Genomic DNA, 22,413 nt, shown 5'->3' with positions numbered 1-22,413 from the left:
AGCAAGAACTGATAGAGGCTGTTTGCTGTTATTGACTTTGACGAAGTAATTATGTTCTCATTTGGCTGCCTAGCACTTAAGAATAATAATAATAATAATGATATAAAAAATCCACTGTACAATGACTACAACAATTTCAACATCAAATTGGACATGAGATATGTATTTTTAATATGTTAAATATATAGCTGTTGCTTTTTAAGAAGGCAAAACTTGTTAGCAGCCGTCATTTACTGCACAGAGGTCTTGGACGCTGCTGCTGTAAAATTTCTTTCCAGTCACAGATGACGATGGTCAGTAATGAGTTAATAATGGAATTGTATTGTCATTAGAGAATCCGCTGCTGTTTTTAGAGTTAAAAGACCATTAATACATAGCACACAGCAAATGAATCTTGATCTCTTTCTAGCAAGTTCAGAGCCAGGCATTTTGCATGCGCTATTTTGCATGCACACAACAGGCCTTATCCTGCACCAATTGAAATCAGTTGCAAAGCTCCCATGGACCTCCGTGGTGCAGGATCAAACCCTAGCATGATGTGTACCTTGCCAGATGGGCTCCTGTCTAGCCAGGTATACATGCAAATTCTGTCTATACATGTTTGGTAGTATACGTACAAAACGGTTATTCTTACTTTTCATTATGTGGGGAAAGGGCCTTTCAGAGTGAGCTTTCTGCTTTGATTCAGCCAAGGTAATGGTCTGGTTGATATTAGAGAGACAAGGTGGGGGAGGTAATATTTTTTATTGGACCAACTTCTGGTGGTGGGAGAGACAAGTTTTCAATCTTACACAGAGCTCTTCTTCCGGTCTGGGCAATTAAGTCAGCATGTCACAGCTAAATACAAGGTTGATATGGCAATGAAAGTGAAACACAGCTTTATTTATTTAGTTATTTTGATGAATTGTCATTAAACATTTTTACAACAAGCTACAAATTCAGGAAAAATAATTGAGTGACATTTGTGGAAAATGTGTTTGATTATACCATTTCCCCACTGGCTCTCACTTATGTCTGACTCTCGCTTCATTCACACTTATAGAAAATATTAAATACTAAGTATTGTTCATACATTGTTCCCCGGGGACAGCGGGGACATGATAGCTTCTGTGCTGTGGCTGTCATTATTGTAAAGCATTTATGAGAAATCACACATGCTATTCCACTAAAATAGATTCACTTATCTGCAGCAACCTTTATTAGGGCTGAATACCAGATCTAGTTGTCAGTACAGCTATTTGGATAACACTGGACAAAAAAATAGTGTTCTAGAGGTGGACCTTTTAATGTGTGATTTAAAATGACATGTGGACAGTGGGCCCAACTTCAGAGCTCAGTGGTTAGTTATAGTGCTACTGCTAAATGTTGTGTTTTGTCCACTAGAACGGGCTCTTGGGATTACTATTGGATATATTTGATTGTATCCTGCCCCTTCACTGGTTACTGGTTATAAGCTTTCAGCATAAGGACTATCTCTGTATGTGTTCATACATGCACCTAGTGCATCCGGGCCCTGATACTGATTGGGGCCTTTGGGCTTTACTGCATTATGACAATCATTTAAAAAAAAAAATCCAGGGACATTCCCCCTTCATGGGTGTTATTCAATGCTTCTTTTTATCTTTATTCAGTGTGTGGCCCCCAGGCCTTAACGTTCTTTTAATGCACGTTTTTTATGTAGTTTCCTCACTGCCTAGACACCAACAGCAGGAGCATTGAGAGTAGACATGACAGTCTCACTGCTTCAGTCCTGGTGCAGCTCCCAGAAACTGAGAGCAGCGATTGCTGGGAAAACCCTGTTCCGTCCTTGCAGCTCTTGGATGCTCAGTAGCTGTTTGGGGATGGTGCTTGAACAATTCAGTTAAAGGTCGGAGGGGACGGAGCATGTTCAGTATGGACAGAATCTTCAGAGAACCCGCTAAACTATAATGATGCCACTCAGCATGTGTGAACTGCAATTTTTCAGTGGCTTATAATGTGGCCAAATCTGCGTGCATGTTTTATAGGGATGACAAAAGTTGTGTCTGTGACACCAAGGCAACATCCTTGCCAAATTTCAAACCTTTATTCTGGAGTATGGAGGCACCAGAGCTTCTCAGTAAAATGGTTGTTAAATAAACAAACAAACAACACGGTCAATGTCTATATCTATATCCATGTTCTTTGTTTTGGAAGTGGCCAAACCATTTTAGCTGAAACGTTCTTAAAAGAAAGGTAGACACCCAGCATGGAAAATTTCAGCTTGAATCATTAAAAGTTTTGCTAAGTTATAAATAAAGTAACTGAAAACAGCGTCTTATATGGAAAGTGTCAGGCAACCTTAACAATAGCTGGTATTAACGTCTTTGCCTATATCTATATAGTGCTTTTAGGTGTAGGCGCACATATAATAAATACACACCTGTCAAATTAAATGTACGTGTGTGCAAGATGTTACATATTTAACTTTCCCTTTCGGCAGTATATATTTACTTGTTGTTTTTGTCTTCATTGTTCATTGCATTTTCTCTATATGTTTTCAAGTGCTACAATATCTTATTTGATGTGAGCCAAACAAGAACAGAACATTATGTTTTAAGTGGAACCCTACCCGAGAAATGTATTATTCTCATCATTATCACATTTTTAGACTTAGAGAGTACCGGCCTGGAATGCTATTTTAGTGGTTTATTTTGATTTTTGGAGTCACTTTCACACGCACTACTACCTAGCTTGTATGAGTTATTATTTTCAAGAGAATAATAGTGCAACTGACTGCTTTTTGGTTTGAGTTAATCTTATTTGTTCCAGTGAGCAGTTTTAGAACAATGTAGGTAAATTTCTTCCTGCATAGCTGAATTTCCAAAACAAATCTCTGCATATTCTGACTAAAATTATGATTTAACTCAATGGCTCCCCACCAAATTTACAAAGATGTTAAAGTTCACCATTTTTTAGGCATTTATTTTGGTGCATTGGCATGGCAATCTAGGTAATTCTACTCACTTCAGTTGTTTTACTCCAGATTAACAGCAGTGTAACTGAGAAGAGGATCTGGTCCATGTACAATCTGGCAAAGATTTTAATCAAAATAAATAAAAAACAATTAAATAAAAGTCAATTTAATTATTTCCTACCTGTCTTCTGAGCATCTCGCAGTTACAGTGATCAGACAGATCAAAAGATCTCACGAAAAGCAAAAACACTTCAAAAAGAAAAGGAGGACTTGTGGCACTTTAGAGACTAACAAATTTATTTGAGCATAAGCTTTCGTGAGCTACATAAATTTGTTAGTCTCTAAGGTGCCACAAGTCCTTCTTTTCTTTTTGCGGATACAGACTAACACGGCTGCTACTCTAAAAACACTTCAGTGTTGCAACCCAAAACCTCTCTCTTGGAAACACAGGGTATGTTTACACTGCAATTAGACACCTGTGACTGGCCCATGCCAGCTGACTAATGCTCATGGGGCTCGGGCTAAGGGGCTGTTGAATTGCGCTGGAGACATTCAGGCTCAGGCTGCAGCTGACTCTCCCACCTTGTAGGGTCCCAGAGCCCTGGTTCCAGACCAAGCCTGAAGGTCTATGTAGCAATTAAACAGCGCTGTGAGCCCAAGTCAGCTGTCACGGGCTAGCTATGGGTGTCTGATTGCAGTGTAGACATAACCACAGGGTGGGGAAGGGAAAAACTCTCATCTAATCCTGGTGTTTAGTTTCAGATTAAAATTGCGCAGTCTGGCTCTGAATCTTCATTGCCTTGTACCTTGTATTGCAAAATTGCAAAAATAAGTGAAAAAGGCTACCATTTTTATTTGGTACAAACTATACACAGTGCAAATGGAGAATAAGGCCCCATCTCTTCTAATTGACCCTCATTTGCAGGCAGCAAATATTAGGCAGAGGGACAAATCTGCAGTTTTTTCTCTACATTAATTTATTTTTCTCTCTCTTCTTGACTACTGAAACCAGACTCATTCACTTGCAGTCTTCTGGAACCTTCTGTGAATTTAGCAAGTTGTCTGTGTTAGAAAACTGATCTGCTTTAACACAGCAGGATAGTCCTCATTTGGTCTTTGAGTCTGTTGGTTTGGAGTTAAGCTAAATTAATACAATTTTGCCTCCCTAATCTGGAGGTCACCTAAAATATGCTGCCCATTGTAGGACAGCATAGTTTTCGGGTTTTCTCTTTCGCTGGTAAATATTCATTTCACACAGGGGTTTTTTGGGGTTTTTGTGCCTTTCCTTTTCCTATTCCACCCTGCAAGGATCTTTTTTTCCAGTATCCTGATATGAATCATAAAGGAAGGTTTAGAAGTTTTGTTTCTGTATTTCTAGCTCTTTTCCAAACTCGCTCATATCTCCTGTATTTGAAGTGAAAACCTGGCTCCATTAAAGTCAATGTCAAAAATTCCATTAAAGTCAATGGGGCCAGGATTTCAATCTGGATCTTGCTGTCGCCTTGAGGTTTGCTCAGTTTTGTTTGTCACTTTGTGTATGTGCAGGAGGTTTTTGTGTATGAGGGAACACAATATAACAATGAGTGAGCCTCAAAAGTTCTGCAATTTAGTTCATTTCAGCAGAGGCTCACAAAATGCAGATGTTTTTGATTATTACCTGAATGCTGGGTTCCTTAAGGCCGAAATCCTGACACCAGCATCTAAGCCAAGTAACTGGACTAAGTGCTACTGCTAGAGAGACACCAGAGGAACAGGAGGAAAGAGTCCTGGCCACAGACCAGGGAATGGCTCCAAACTAATGGTTGAAGCAGCCTGGTATAATGGTATAAACTAGAGCATATGGTAAGAAAATGCACATAAACTTGCAACAAGTTTTATGGTGTAAATTCCTGACCAGAATATGCCCAACCTCTGAGACAACAAAACACTTTCCAGAAACAAAAGAATATTAACTTAAATTCTGTGTGTTAATGCAAATGTAGGCTAGGTGTTATGACTTTCTGGAACCAGTGTAGCAAGCTCTGAATTATGCATGAAATGATTAATGCCTGCTAATTCACAGCATACAAATGCTTCTGGCAACAGCCACATAGTGCTGGACAGAGAGAGAGATACTAAACTCAAAGAAATTACCCAGAAAAGTCCATCATAACCCAGAAATCGAAAACCTAAAAAACGCATTGCTTTTCCCCATCCAGAGCACACGAGCTAGCTAGAGCCTTTCGAAAAGAAGCTTCCTATTACAGAACCGAGATTCTACGATCTTGTACTATAATAGATTACAGTATAAATGGATTACAAACCGCCAGCCACAGAGATAAAAATCTTGCACACTCAACTTTTATTGAGCATTTTAGCTGGTTTTGTATGATCTTTTCACCTACACAATGCATAGGTCCAGTGTGGTTTCCCTCTTTCCCAATGACAAACTCCAGTAGGTGCAGGGAAGCACTGAAGAAATCAGGTATGAAAAGTACAAAGATTAAGGTTTGAACAGCGAGGACTGTCATATACGTTAGCAGAAAGATTCATGTTTAAGCTCACTTAGTATGAGTTGTGCAAAATATTTGCAATACAGTTTGAAAAACCTCAACATATGAGCATTTTTGCATGTCATTGCAAGTTTGAAATGGGTCCCATTTTCACATAATATTCATATTAAAATGGGATCATTTTCGGTTAAGTTGGGCCAATTTTCAAGTTTAATTTTTTTCTTAACCTTGCAGGCAGATTACTGTTTTGTGAAATTTTAATCGAACAGGAATTTACTGAAATATGGGAAACAAAATTTGGGAAAATGTAATGGAAAAGAAATATCCTCTGAAGTTTGCACAGCCCTATCACTAAATCTTTACTACTCTCTTATAATAAATATACCAGGTCTCATTCATGACTACATCACTGAAGCTCTATGCCAGCTGTAATGGAGTTACACAAGTTACGCAAGTTAGATCAGTTTAAGCAGTAATGTAGACCAGTAGTCAGTTACCTCATCCAGAATAAGGCTGTCCTAACACAGTGCAGGATCTGATTCTCTTCAACATTAGCCCTGTGGACAAGTGCTAGCCAGCCCATGAATTTGGAGGGGCTTGATCATGGCAATTCAAAGACAGTTGCTGACAGGGTAACATTCCTACTTGCTGCCTCTTATTATTGGCTCTGAGCTTCTGCCTCACATGGCTTGATCCTGCACAGCACAGGGGCGGAGTGTTGAACATATAAGTGAAAATTTGCTCAGTGTAAAAAGTGGAAAGAAGGGAGCATGGAGGAACTCAATGAGCACATTGGTGTACAGTTGCCAAGTTACTCCTGGCCTCATTAGGATGATGAGGGTCTCATGAAAGCCCATGTCTCCTTAGTCACACTTGGGTTTTTTGCTCATGAGCTACACCCAGTGAATGAAGGAGCAGGCATACAAGAGCTTGAAACTTAATGCCACCCAGAGTGGATGAGTATACCTAAGATTAGACTTTACTTGCACTCATACTTTGTTTGTACTGGAGTGGAGCTACCATGCACAACGTGCAGTGCAGTGCTTAGGACCAAAGCCTTAGTTAATAGAAATGGAAAAAAACCCACCTCCTTAATTTCTCTTACTGGTGAGCCCTTACCAATTGTCACTCCATATGGGGGGTGTATTTTAATAATTTCTTATGTATGTAGCATCCCTTCCCTGTACCATAGAGGCTGTGGAGTGCCATTTCAAGTAGGGAGCCATTGAGTCCCTCCCTTGCCTAACCATCCTCTTCCCCTCTCAGGTGCCCATCCTCACCAGCAGCCTGATCCCCTTGAGGCCATGAGCCCCTACACCCATCCCCTCAAAATCTGACTGAGTGACATTGGGACCTGGCACACAGGGTTGCAGTGCCGCTCAAGTTTGAATACTATAAAAGATGAAACGTGTGTTTCCTCAGTAATCCGCAAGTACATTTCAAGCTTAGAAAAGTCAAGGAGACTCGTTAGTTCTCTTTGCAGTTATATCCATAAAACTGTTTCATTTTTTCTCTTCATAGGAGATGTATAACTGTTCCTGAAATGTGGATGTTACCTCTGTCCCAGTTGAAGGAAACTACAGGGTTATGCTTGCCTTGTTTTTTTGCTAAAGTTTAGCTCTACTGTATAAAAATACAAGAAAAAAATTAATTGAAAATGTAAAATATATCATGTAGAAGTACTCTTCTTGCACTAGTTTAATTTTCCTAGTGCAATGTTCCTTGCCAGCAACGGATGCACTAAAACTTGTTGGCACCAAGAAGTTGTTATTCGCTGGTGTATGCCAATTTGAATTGACGGGATCTGTGGAATACTCAAAACAAAGACTGGGCTCTGTTTAGCAGAAAGCAGACATGGACTTCCACACTGTGTAGTCTGCAGGTCTCACTTCCATACTCAGCCAAGCTCTTCAGCAGGAAATTTTGCCAGGGCATGGGAGCCTTTTTTCTTTGTTTGGAGAGATTGCAGGTGCCTCGTGATGTAAATAACTGTTAAGGGTGGAGATTTCATTAAAATACTTGCTTTTCTTCCTTATCTTGATTTGCCAGAGCCCAAAATCTCACAGCACAAGAAGTATTTTTTAATGATCATTTTCAAAGTTAATCCAGCGCAGAGCAGGAGGAGGGATAGCATATCCCCTTAACCATAGACTCAGCTGTTCTGCGTTGACTGCTGTTTTGACATTCTTGGATGCAAATCCATCCCTTAATGCTCAAACGTGATGCACACACTGGTTCTCTGACATGCCTATGCCTATCACCATCAGTTGGAGTGGCATTATGCCCACTCATAAAATTTGATACCAACTTTAAGAGGGCATAGGTATCAACGAAATATAGATTTAGAAAGATAGCTAGCAAAATGCTACAGATGTCATTTTAGCTTCAAGAAATTCCTCTTGGTGCCAAGCAATCCTAAACTGGGTCCACACGTTTTAGAACAAAGAAGCACTTCACTTAAGTCTTGTGGGCACTGGATTATCATCAATGGCTTTTTATCCTGAACATCAAGAAAATAAGGTAAATGCCTCTAATTCACCAAAGAATGATAGCATGCTATACATTTATTCTTTCTTGAAAGACTCTAACACAGACTATTAAGTACAAAACCAAACAGACAAACAAACCCTGCTGACATTTTTCACTGTTGCACTTGATTATCTGACCTGTTCCTCTTTTAAAGTCAATGGATTTTCATGCCACTAGCGTTAGGGTGTGACTTCACCGTCAACGTTAAAGTGCCGGCTGCGGCAACACTTTACCGTGGCTGTGTGGTCGCGGCACCAGCCCTGGGGGAGAGCTCTCCCAGCACTGTAAAAAAATCACTCCCATGAGGGGAGTAACTACCAGCACGGGGAGCACAGTGCACTGTCTACACTGGCACTTTACAGAGCTGACGTCACAGCACGCAGGGGGTGTTTTTTCACACCCCTGAGTGAGAAAGTTGCAGTGCTCTAAAGCGGCAGTGTAGACAGGTCTTAGGCAAATACTGGGAATGGGGGGAGAGAGAGGGTGTGTGTGTGTGAAGTATTCAAGAATATTCATATGAAGACTAACCGTTAAGTCACTTGGAAGATATTTATGGCTCATGAAAAGTGAAAGTAAAAACAATGCAAATATATTTTGAAACACTTTGACATTTCCAAATGGAACTTTCTGTTCCTTGAAAAGGTTTTATATTTTGACTATTCAATCCAATTCAGGACAAAGCCAAATTTCAAAATAGTAGATTTTCCTGTGGGTCAGAAATTGTGGTTTTGAGACGGCTCTAACTGGGGCCTATAAGACATGCATATGTTACCACAGGCCTATCAGCGTTGCCCCATGCAGAAGTTTTTGACCATGCATCTGATACGGAATAAATAACAAACAATAGTAATAAATATTTCTACCAGTAAACAGCAGTCTGCAAACACAAGAAGGCAAAGACTCTGCTCTGCTGAATTTACATTCAAATGTGGTACATGGGAAAACCACACAGACAGAAGCTAGAGGAGATCAGTGTGGAGACCAGCATTGAAAAGCTTTGTGAAAAGTGGGTTTAATGGGTCGATTTGAAGGTGTGTTATGGATAAGAAGTGGGAGACAGTTTCAAGCACTGAAGTGAGAGTGGGAAATGAAGGAAATAGTTAGGAAACAAGACTGGGAAGAGGATGCCCAAGAGAAAGAGGTCACAGCAGTACCAAAGGGCTTGGCTAAACTTGTGTAAGTGGGGGAATAGTCCTGCTATTGTGGGGAACTTTCCTGGCTTCTGCACTACCCCGGTGAAGTGGACTAGCGAAAGGATCTGAGTCCTCGCTCCCACTTCCTTTACCCAGTGGCCTCCGTGCCCTTGAGGACTCCCCTTCCACTCTCCTGTCTAGCAGAGTCCTTGTAACCCCAACAAGGCTGGGCCCAGGATTCCTGGGGGGCTCGACCCCCAACCCTGCTATGGTCATCTAGGACAGGAGCTAAGGTGTCCCCACTCCGAGATACTCTCTCTGCACTGGGCACTTCTCTGACCCACTGACCATTATATACAAGTTAAAGCAAATGCAAGTTATTTAATCAACAATTAATTTTAAAAAGAATAAGGGGAAATGGGAAAGGTGAAAGGAAACACATCAACCCCGCTCTGTGGCAAGGAACATCACAAACAGCGTCTCTGGAATATCCGGGCAGTTCACAGTCTGTTCCTTGGAAGTCCCAGGCCTCCTTCTCAGGCCCTGGCTGTGCTGCAGGGATGCTGTGGGTTGGACACTTGCTCTGGTGGTGGCCACACGCTCTCAGGCTAAGTGGTAGGACCCTTCTTCCCAGTGTCGCCCCCCGCCCTGTCAGGGTTACAATCCAAGCCTGGCCTGCAGAGCCTCTTGGCTGAGGCGTCCCCCTGTGCTGGGCCTGCTGCCCAGGGTCCCCCTCGGTCTCCCCAGCTGCTCATCACACCCAGCTCCGGACTGCTCCAGCCCCAGCTCCACCACTCTGTCTCTGCTGCTCTGCCTCCAGCTCCCTGGGATGCTTCTCTGGCCCCTCCGGCTCTGGTTGCTGCAGCTCTGCTCCCAGGACAGGTCTGCTCTGCAGGCTGCTTCTGTGACTCTGCTCCCAGCACTGACCTGCTTCCTGGGCTGTTTTTCTGGCCCCTCTGGCTCTGGTTGCTGCAGCTCTGCTCCCAGGGCAAGTCTGCTCTCTCTGGGCTGTGCCTCTGGCTTTGGGGCTGCAGCTCTGCTCCCAGGACAGGGTCTGCTCTCTCTGGATCTGGCACAGCTCTGCTCCCCAGCTCAGCTTGGGCCCCTGCTTTCTCCTTAGCTCGGCCCCACTCTGTCTGACCCCGGCAATTCCAGCTCACATGGAGGACGGGACCTCCCTGGCCTCCTGACTCTGATTAGCCTGCCTGCCCTGTCATTCAGGCTGCCCTGGCACATTGGCCTCTCCCCATTGTTCCTGGAGACAATCAGTCTCAGGGTCCTGATTTCCCATAGACCCTTCCCCTTTTAGTACTGGGAGCTAGCCAACCATAACACCCCCACTGAATGTTAGTAAGGGAGCTTGCAAGTTATAGCGCATTAAATCAGCCCCAGGTGCTCTAACTCCTGAGGTGTCCACACTGGCAAGGCACTCAGAGCGCCTGGACTCTGCAGCTGGAGTGCTCCTGGTAATCCACCTCCACGAGAAGCATAAAGCTGAAATGCCCAGGTGTCAGTGTGGATGACATGTTGCATTACTGCACTGTGATTGGCCTCCAGAAATGTCCCATAATTCCCTGAAGTCAAGTGGCCACTCTTGTCATTATTTTGAACTTGGCTGCAGGCATGGGGATATCCCCTTTCAAAGCTCCGTTTCTGACAGCCGGCATGCGTATCTGCTCCGGGACAAAGCAAGCCTTTCCTGTGGAATGCTGCTGCTGTGAGTGTGTGTGTGAGAGAGAGGTGGGGAGGAGGGGGGCCTGCTGCTGCCTGAACTTACAAGACAACATGCTAACACACTCTCTGCCCCCCCAAACACACTGTATCTCCCCACGTACACACAACACACTCCCTGTCACACTCAACCCCCCCCGTTTGGCTGCAGCCACTTGCACACTGGGATAGCTACCACAATGCACTGCTCTCTGTGGCGTTGCAAGAGCTGCTAATGTGGCCACGCCAGTGCACTTGCAGCTGACAGTGTAAACACACGGCAGCATTTTCCTTGCCACGGTCTCCAAAGGCTGGTTTAACTCCCAGCGCTCTACATCTGCAAGTGTAGGCATGCCCGAAGCAAGTGGAGATGGATGAAAATGGATGAATTTTAGCAATATGGTAAAGGGAGATACAAGAGAGCTTATTAAAGGCCTGGATCATGTAGGCAGGAAAGAAAGAGGAGGGGGGAGTCAAAAAGGATACAGACATATCCCAAAATTATGAATCTAAAATTCACAAGGAATGTAAATAGGCTTGTTTCCTGAAATCCAAGCCCTCATCAAGAGGATGAACTTGAAAATGTTTCAATTCAGCCAGTTGTTCATATGGAATTTAAAAGTATTAAGAGCTCCTTAAAGGACTCTTTAGTGGTGTCATTTGCTTAGCCTATGAGGTCTTAAACCTAATATTTGCATGCATGTCACCAGGAACACGCTAGCTACGTGAGCCGTCAGTGCAGGCTCCTCAGGTTGGCTTTGCTTGCCTTTTCTTGGGTCAGAATTTGACCTTTACCTGCTCTTGCAAATTGGGTCTGAATCTGCCTTTACATGTCAGGTTTGCTTTCTCATTGGTCTAATTTCTGATACATTTACTAATGTTGAGTTGTATCTTATGCCCCAAGTAGTCCCACTGAAATTAATGGGGCAATTCCTGAAAGAGGCACTACTCAACAAAAATAAGTCTGACCATTACAGATGTCATCAGCCTCCACTGAAAATCATTGTCTCACATGTGGTATCCTATATTGTATCCAGAGGGTGAAGTTCTGTTCCGGTGAAGTGCTGGGATTATACTCAGAACTGGAAGTATAGAGGGGTAATGTGGCACGGAGCGTTTCTCTACTGAGTTCTTATTTAGATTTTACAGCAGGTGCTGATTCCAGAAGTCCATGGTGCTCACACAGCTGAAATCTGCCCAAAACATATATAGGGCTCACAAACCTCTTTTTATCTTAGAATGGGAGATGAATGCAACATGTTTGAATGCAACTTTTATAACAAGAGACCTAATTAGAACAATTAATTAAAAAGCCCCGGAGACAATGAAAGAGACCTGTCTAATGGAGAGAAATTATGAGGATGAATCAGTGACCTATTTCATTTTATCCATAACTGAGGCCAAATCCTGCCGTTCATACTCATCTTGAGCATGTGTAATGCTTCTCAGGTAGTCCCACTGATTTCATCCTGAGCAAGGGTGTCAAAATCAGGCCATATGGCCCTGATTCAGCAAGTTATTGAAGCATGTGAGCAGTACCACTGATGTAACTCAGACAGTTCAGGTGATTCCCTGCTTAAAGATATAATAAAGACAGTCCCTGCCCTGAAGATCTTATAATCTAGGAACTGCTTCAAGGAAGGCACATGCTTAAGTACCTTGCTGAGTCAGGGTCTATTGCAGTAGATATATTTTTAATTTTCAACAAGAAACTAGAATCAGTATTAATTTAAATTAAACGTCCCCAGAAATGAAAGGCTCAGCTACTATGACAAATGCCTGTGTCAGAAAAGAAAGAAAGAAAGAAAGAAAGAAAGAAAGAAAGAAAGAAAGAAAGAAAGAAAGAAAGAAAGAAAGAAAGAAAGAGAGGACACAATTTGTTGCAATGCTCACAACATTCTAACCCTGTCACTCACAGACACATGCACTGGCTAACATTTTCTCGGTGATGTTTGAGGGAAGCAACTGTGTAAGGAACAGAATTATCAGAAAGAACAAAGCCAACAAGCTATGGACAGGGAAGATAATTAGGACAAACTCCCACAAGGGTACAGTCTTTATTGTTTATCACTCTAGGAATAAATTGTGACAAAGACATTTGTTCAAGCAGCAAGTGGGAGAAAGCAACAACTCTATGCATATTTACAACACTCCTAATATGTAATCTTTATGAAGGGAAAACAGCAACAACTCTAGAGCAATTAAATATTGATGATGTTGACAGATGTCTTCCCTCTTAAAGCACTAGCAGAAATGTCTGGAAAACATAGTTGATGACTGACTTCCATTGCTCCCTGCCAGAGTAGCATGAAGTACATCTAAGGGAACAGGTGCCATTAGCCTGGGATTATGTCTTGTTACAGTCTATTTGCTTATCTTTGACCCACCACATCCTCACAAGGCTGTGTTGAAATAAGTATCTGCTTTAAACTATTGTTAAGCAAGTTTTATTTGACAAAACTGTCTATCAACGGAAATATTTTAAAGGTGCATTTACTCACCAAGGAACGAGCACAGAGTTTAAAATGTATAACTTCCTCATCTGAAGTTGTTTACAAATAGAATTGCATCCTCTGCATTAATTATTCTGTTGTAATGAGAATGGAATCAATATGAATCCAGCCAGGACTGTCTTGGAATAGTAGTGAAGATCAAATGATTGCTTTTTAAAAAGTAGTGTATAGCTTTTTGTGACAGTTTGTATAGAGGGTTTTCTATAACAATTGGAATGTTATTATTTGTGATATAAAAAAGTAAGATTTTTATATTTGTCTTAATACTTATGAAGGGGAAAAAACCTTCTGAATTATTCCTTTTAAAACAAGCAAACAAGAAGACTGAAAGAGATACGGCATTCTCAGGCTTCTCTCTATTAATGAGAGCTTTGTGCTTTTTAACAGCCAGGCACATTATAAATTCCTGTTTAAAAAAAGAACTGTTCATTACAACTCAAAAAATCAAGTACTAACGAAATATCCCAAGAAGCATATATCCCAAGAACCAAGCTACAACACATTAAATTCATTATGCCAATCCCAAATTTAATTATATAAATAGTGCATTTTTAAAGTCTGAAATACTTATTCATGTTATAGTAACTACCAAAGTCAGTGGGTTTGGGTCATAGTCCTATTGGGCAGTGTTTCTTATGATAGCACAATATTTTCTGTCCTATTATCTATCACTTTCTTAATTATTCCCAGCATTCTGTTTGCTTTTTTGACTGCTGCTGCACATTGAGTGGATGTTTTCAGAGAACTATCAACAATGACTCCAAGATCTCTTTCTTAGAATCATAGAATCATAGAATATCAGGGTTGGAAGGGACCTCAGGAGGTCATCTAGTCCTCAAAAGCAGGACCCATCCCCAATTAAACCATCCCAGCCAGGGCTTTGTCAAGCCTGAACTTAAAAACTTCTAAGGAAGGAGATTCCACCACCTCCCTAGGCAATGCATTCCAGTGTTTCACCACTCTCCTAGTGAAAAGGTTTTTCCTAATATCCAACCTAAATCTCCCCCACTGCAACTTGAGACCATTATTCCTTGTCCTGTCCTCTTCCACCACTGAGAATAGTCTAGAACCATCCTCTCTGGAACTACCTCTCAGGTAGTTGAAAGCAGCTATCAAATCCCCCCTCATTCTTCTCTTCCGCAGACTAAACAATCCCAGTTCCCTCAGCCTCTCCTCATAAGTCATGTGTTCCAGACCCCTAATCATTTTTGTTGCCCTTCGCTGGACTCTCTCCAATTTATCCACATCCTTCTTGTAGTGTGAGGCCCAAAACTGGACACAGTACTCCAGATGAGGCCTCACCAATGTCGAATAGAGGGGGACGATCACGTCCCTTGATCTGCTCGCTATGCCCCTACTTATACATCCCAAAATGCCATTGGCCTTCTTGGCAACAAGGGCACACTGCTGACTCATATCCAGCTTCTCGTCCACTTTCACCCCTAGGTCCTTTTCCGCAGAACTGCTGCCTAGCCATTCGGTCCCTAGTCTGTAGCTGTGCATTGGGTTCTTCCGTCCTAAGTGCAGGACCCTGCACTTATCCTTATTGAACCTCATCAGATTTTTTTTGGCCCAATCCTCCAATTTGTCTAGGTCCCTCTGTATCCTATCCCTGCCCTCCAGCATATCTACCACTCCTCCCAGTTTAGTATCATCTGCAAATTTGCTGAGAGTGCAATCCACACCATCCTCCAGATCATTTATGAAGATATTGAACAAAACCGGCCCCAGGACCGACCCCTGGGGCACTCCACTTGACACCGGCTGCCAACTAGACATGGAGCCATTGATCACTACCCGTTGAGCCCGACAATCTAGCCAACTTTCTACCCACCTTATAGTGCATTCATCCAGCCCATACTTCTTTAACTTGCTGACAAGAATACTGTGGGAGACCGTGTCAAAAGCTTTGCTAAAGTCAAGATACAATACATCCACTGCTTTCCCTTCATCCACAGAACCAGTAATCTCATCATAGAAGGTGATTAGATTAGTCAGGCATGACCTTCCCTTGGTGAATCCATGCTGACTGTTCTTGATCACTTTCCTCTCATGTAAGTGCTTCAGGATTGATTCTTTGAGGACCTGCTCCATGATTTTTCCGGGGACTGAAGTGAGGCTCACTGGCCTGTAGTTCCCAGGATCCTCCTTCTTCCCTTTTTTAAAGATTGGCACTACATTAGCCTTTTTCCAGTCATCCGGGACTTCCTCCGTTCGCCACGAGTTTTCAAAGATAATGGCCAATGGCTCTGCAGTCGCAGACGCCAGTTCCTTTAGCACTCTCGGAAACAGCTCGTCCGGCCCCATGGACTTGTGCACGTCCAGCTTTTCTAAATAGTCCCTAACCACCTCTTTCTCCACAGAGGGCTGGCCATCTATTCCCCATGTTGTGATGCCCAGCACAGCAGTCTGGGAGCTGACCTTGTTCGTGAAGACAGAGGCAAAAAAAGCATTGAGTACATTAGCTTTTTCCACATCCTCTGTCACTAGGTTGCCTCCCTCATTCATTAAGGGGCCCACACTTTCCTTGGCTTTCTTCTTGTTGCCAACATACCTGAAGAAACCCTTCTTGTTACTCTTAACATCTCTCGCTAGCTGCAGCTCCAGGTGCAATTTGGCCCTCCTAATTTCATTCCTACATGCCCGAGCAATATTTTTATACTCTTCCCTGGTCATATGTCCAACCTTCCACTTCTTGTAAGTTTCTTTTTTATGCTTAAGATCAGCTAGGATTTCACCGTTAAGCCAAGCTGGTCGCCTGCCATATTTACTATTCTTTCGACATATCAAAAGTGGTAACAGCTAATTTAGACCCCATCATTTTATATGTATAGTTGGGATTATGCTTTCCAGTGTGCATTACTTTGTATTTATCAACATTACATTTCGTCTGCCATTTTATTGCCCAGTCACGCAGTTTGGAGAGATCCTTTTGTGGCTCTTCACAGTCTGCCTGGGTCTTAACTATCTTTAGTAACTTTGTATCATCTTCAAATTTTGCCACCTCACTGTTTACTCCTTTTTCCAGATCACTTATGTATATGGTGAATAGGACTGGGCCCAGAACAGACCCCTGGGGGACACCACTATTTACCTCTCTCCATTCTGAAAACTAACCATTTATACCTACCCTTTGTTTCCTATCTTTTAACCAGTTACCAATCCATGAGAGAACCTTCCCTCTTATCTTACTCTGTGTAAGAGCCTCTGTTGAGGGACCTTGTCAAAGGCTTTCTGAAAATCTAAGTACACTATATCCACTGAATCCCCTTGGTCCACATGCTTGTTGACCCCCTCAAAGAATTCTAGTAGATTGGTGAGGCTTGATTTCCCTTTATTAAAACCATGTTGACATCCAGCACACATGTAGGCTTTTCAAGCAGGCTCTCAGATAATTTCCTGATGTTATCTGATAGTGTGGGGAAAGGGAAGAGAATGAAGGAACATGGAAGGGCCAGATACAGAGGCGTGACAATGCAGCAACATTTACATGCCTTAATTCATGCAGAACCACACTTTGCTCTGTGAAGAATCCCACTGAAGTCAATGTCACTACTCATGGAGCTGGGTCCTAGCCTGTAACATGATGAAGGAACAGGAAAAAGTTGGTCACATTTCTGGAGGGACCTTGTTCAGAGTGTTACCAAAGAGCTCAGGAATGCCAGCTGAGTCTGCTAGCTCTCAAACCATACAGCTTCCATATGTAACACTGGCCCCTCAGCATAATTCATAAAGAGCTCTTTCTGTCACAGACCTAACTGAGCTCCCCCTACTGGACACTCACCAGGTTGCTGTGTTTGGACCTATGCACTGGACCCATGTTCATGCTTTTCCGCTCCCCTGGGTCTGGGTAGGCTCTAGCAGTATCTCTTTCTTTGGCATATCTGGCAAATTTCCTGGGCACAGACTCTGTGTCTGTTACCTCTTCTCAGAAGTGGGACCTTGTGGTCCAGTCACCCTAGGCCCCCGACGCCAGAGCTGACCTCCTCCAGACTCCCTAGTAGCTTAAGGATATCGTTTTCCAGAGTTCTAACCCAACGGACACTCTGGTTTACTGTTCTCTTCTCCAGGAACATGTGACAGTTGACGTACATAACACGAAAGCTTTGCAAAAGGTTCCCAAACCGATCACTCTGTACTTTAGAAAGCACAGTACACAGATCTAGACAAAACAATAACATACTTTATGCCCCTCCCATGTCTCAGTTTCTTCTCCTCTCTGGAGCATTATTTGGGTGTGGGTCACAGTCCTCTTGGGCAGTGTTTCTCAACCTTTTTGATACCAGGGACCAGTTTGCTGCCTTCCTAAATTGTGTCAGGGAAATCTCAGGGAGTAACACTACTCTGGGGTGTGCCCAGGCTCCTCCTCTTTCTTCTTGGAACAGCCTTGCTTTCTGTTCCTGGTCTCTTCTTCTCACTAAAAGGCTGGTAAGAGTGTCCTCTGGAAAAAAAATGTACATAACTCTAGATGAAGCAATTTGGAAAGCAGCAGCTATAATTGAGATATCATCCCAGTTGCTGTAGCTCTTTTTAAAATGCTGTGAAACTGATGACAGTTGAACATGATACAGGGCAGTAGCCTCCCCAATGCTTGGTGGGGCATTTGACGCAGAGAAAGATGTACAAATCTGCAGATTTGTATTTTTAAATATCTAATTGATTCATATAGCTCTTACATCTCTATGATCTCTACATTATAACAACTCGTCTGCGTACATGCCCACACCTACAAATTGTAATGGTGAAAAAAAGATTAATTGTATTGCAAAAGTCTTTGAGAATTTGCTGAACCTCTGTATCATTGACATAAATCTTTTCCCCAAGTGCCTTGACTATCATTAACTTGAAAAATCAGCCAGGCAAAACCTTTATGAGTGGGTTCATGAAAATGGAGATACATATTTTGCAAGTACAGTATGCAGCAGACATCTGGCAGCAGGCAAAAACCTGCAGCATGATATTACACATTCTGCAATAATGCTTCATCTCTTTAGGATGATATTTATCTGAAGCCATGTATTATAGATAGCATGGCTTGTTTTCCTGGGGAGTGACAGCCTAATGTGAGGAATTGTTTTCATTTGCAGGTGGCTTTGAATTATGCAGATGAACTAATTTCCTTCTGTGGCCTCAAGGAGAATTCCTCAGCTCTCTCTTTTTTTCTCCCCAGGAATTCAGCATCCAGCATTCATTTAAATACACTTCAATTTCAATAGCAAACACTAATGGCATTTGTTTCTAGCCTTTTCTGCACTTAAGATCTTCTGCTATAGAAGAGATTGGGAATCCGCAGGCTGATAGCTAAAATATACATCCGAAAGGTTTGAGTAGATTTTGTTTTATGTAAGTGTTGTAGTCTTCACACCCAGCTTTCTTTGTAATCAGAGACCAGTTCTTCAATAAATGGCATGTTATTTAAATCCTAGCTTGTTTAATTTTGTCAAACTTTATAAATGTTTCCAGGGCCAGGTCACAAGCCCCTTGAAATTGAAGGCAAATCTTCCCATGGAAATCAGGGCCTGAAAGACTTACTCATTCAAATAAACTAAGTTAAATTAACAATTTAGGTGAAAAAAACCCTGAGTGTAGTTGTGGAATCTGCACCATGAAGAGACTTGCATTTTTGTCTGTTCTTTCCATGTTTATATTTCTTTTCTGCTCAAGGAAACGAGGACCTCCGCACTCTCATGATTCATGTAAATCCCAACTCTGTTTTCATTGCTAGACACCCCTCCCCCACAAATAGTGAGCAAATATGAAAAAACTTGAGGTGGTTTTATGAGGTATGTAATTGAGACTATGCTGCAATTTGAAAAAATCAAGTTTCTCAAGTAAAATCTGATTTACTTGGGAAGTCCTAAAATAAACTTTATCCCAAATTACTTGAGGTGAAAGCCTCAAATTTATTAATGTGAATTTAACTAAATTGCATTAAGGCCATTTTAATTCTGAATAAGAGTGTCCACATAGAGCTTTAATTCAGCTTAACTAATCTATTTGAAAAATTAATTCAGATTAACTTTCCTGAGTATCCCAGTGTAGTGAGAGAACCTGGATTTGTGCAGGAAATGGCCTAACTTCATTATCATGCACATTGTGTAAAGAGTTGTCACTTTGGATGGGCTATCACCAGCAGGAGAGTGAATTTGTGTGGGGGGGTGGAGGGTGAGAAAACCTGGATTTGTGCTGGAAATGGCCTAACCTGAAGATTACTTTAGATAAGCTATTACCAGCAGGACAGTGGGGTGGGAGGAGGTATTGTTTCATATTCTCTGTGTATATATAAAGTCTGCTGCAGTTTCCACGGTATGCATCTGATGAAGTGAGCTGTAGCTCACGAAAGCTCATGCTCAAATAAATTGGTTAGTCTCTAAGGTGCCACAAGTACTCCTTTTCTTTTTGCGAATACAGACTAACACGGCTGTTACTCTGAAACCAGTGTAGACAAGCCCTTAGATTTGTTATTGAAAACAAAGGCAAATTATTATGTACGAGTGTATTCTTGTAATATTTATGAATAGTTTGAAAGAAATACACCATTAATCAAGCAACTGCACCAGTTTACCGGCAGATACAGTCAAATACTGCAGAAATATTAGTCTAAGAAATGATTTGACATATACTGCTGTTATTCATCAAACAGTGTATTCAGCTAATAGCTTTCGACCAGCGATAGAGTTGCTCAATTACCATAAACAATTATTTATTGAACCAATTTTCCCATCAATTATAGCAATACTAACCAAATCATGTATTCACTATTCAGCCAGCTCTATTTATCGGGCTAGGGCCCTGATTTTACAATCAGATCCCCACAGATGCAGCCCTGTATTTAAGTGGAACCCCCTAGAGATTTGCATGTGTGGAGAAGTCGCCTATGTGGCTCTGGCTGCAGGATCTGGGGCTCTGATCTTAGCTATGCCAGTTGGTTTACTGTGGGAGCTCTACCTGTAATGGAGGTTGGGCTGCTCTAAACCCCAGCACTCCCTTATTGGTTAGAGCATGCACAGACGAATGCGACGTGCAAGCACAGGCTCATATTAAAGTTATGAGATGGAACAGTGAGTACCAATGGAAAAACCCAAAGGATCAGTACTGCTGTGAATTTCCAGGATTTCAATCATGCATATGACTCATGTGTATCTTTATCTGTAAAATGGCTTTCATGCTTTTTTATAAATAACTGATAGCAACTAATAGAACAATATTGTGACTAGCCCTGATGCGGATGTGCAGGGGAACAGCAAAGAATAAAGATTCCCCCCACCACCCCTCACTTATACATCTGCATTAGGACTATCTGGATTTTAGCTCTGGGTGCTGGGAAAAAGGCAATACCCATGAACCAGATATCTTCCCACATGGAAATTGTGAAGAGCAAGGATCCCCTCCCAATGTGCTGGCCTGTGGAGCTGGTTGTCTGTGCGGGAGAATTAAGCTGCCTTCTGAAAAGACCTAAAATAAATTAGTTCCCCAAGTGTAACCAGAGTGCCCTAGGGCTCCTCCTCAGCAAATGCAACATCTCTCATTCAGTGATGCACATGCATGCCCAGATCCAGCAAAATACTGAAGCACATGCTTAACTTTAAGCATGGGAGTAGTCCCCTTGCAGCATTGCTACCCCCAAACATTCCAAAATCAGCACTCAGACCCTCAGAAATGAGAACTTAAAAATCTTTTGATTTTTAAGCCAAAGAAGCAATGTGGGGTTCTTTTGTTTGCCTTCTGGCTTGGGGGTCTTTAGGTTACACTCTGGTCACACATCTAAGCTTTTCTTCACGACCAGAGAGCTAGAAACTTACTTCTCATTTGAAATGAAAGCTGAGATTCTCAGGTAATCACCTGCCTCCAGGAAGTGGGGGTTTAAGAAGAAAATCAAACATTGAGAGACTTGACATAAAATCATAAGAGTTGGCAACACTGCATCGACTGGCCATATTCTTTAAATTAAGCATGTGCTTAAGTGCTTTGCTGTCCTGGGGCCAGAATACACAATCTAATCCTATAATGACTTGGGATCATTATTTTAAAATGTACCAGAATAGCACGTTTCTACCATCCATAAACAATGATGCAAATGATTATCATCAATAAGATACTGTCATCCTAACGCTCAGGTAGATATCTAAATAAATATCTAAAAATTAGATATTTATTTTGTGTTCAAATAAATAAACCAGATAAATTTTTGGAGGTGTGTTATTTAAAAATACCAGAATCTGTTACTGAAATTGTCACCGATTTGCTTACTAGCAAAATACAGGAGGTCAATACATGACTTTGCCACTCTAATTCTTAGAGAGAGATAGACTACTGCCGCAACTACTCATATTCAGTATAATGTAAGATGTCTGTCAGCATCTGTTCTTTGGTTTTTAGAGGTCAAGGAGCATGACCTAAAACATGCAGCAAGGTCTATTAAGCACTATTGATTTTTAAAGGCACCTGAATGACACTGAACAGATGGTTCTGAAACACCTGGGGTCAGGTGAGAAAGCAAACTCCAGCTGAAAAGAAATCAGAAAATTTGTTAAATAAATAAGTTAAGCACCTGAACAAATTATGCTACTAAAACACTTCTTTGTGAGCTAACATATAACAATGACATTTTTTTTTTCTTAGGAAAATTTTAGAATCAGTTTGTAGGGTGTCAACAAAATAATATTACTTGGAACTCTTCGGTGTACAGGATTTCAGAATTGTGTGACTGGAATGTATTGGTGTTTGAAAGACTGTTTAATACAGAAACCATCTTCCATACTGGAGTCATTTCAGACCTCACTAAGGCAAATGCTTGAACAAGACACAGGAAACAAAAACTGTATTCTTTCGACCTAAGCTATTTTATATAGACAGAGAAACTCCTGGTAATTAAGCAGTCGTGTACTGTTAATGCATTTGATGTACAACATAAAAGTGTACTTTTATCACAGCAGAATAGAAATAAATATCATTATTATGTGTATTTGCATATATTTCAGTTAAAAGACAGAAGAAAGCAGAAGGATGCTGCATTTATAAGCTCATAATCCTCTTTATCCACAAGACAGGCATAGCTAAATCTCACACAGTACTGATCACAAAGTAACTAGCTTACAGTT

The sequence above is a fragment of the Eretmochelys imbricata genome, chromosome 1, assembly GCF_965152235.1.
Source record: "Eretmochelys imbricata isolate rEreImb1 chromosome 1, rEreImb1.hap1, whole genome shotgun sequence".
Classification (NCBI taxonomy): Eukaryota; Metazoa; Chordata; order Testudines; family Cheloniidae; genus Eretmochelys; species Eretmochelys imbricata.
Note: the sequence above shows the minus strand (reverse complement) of the source record.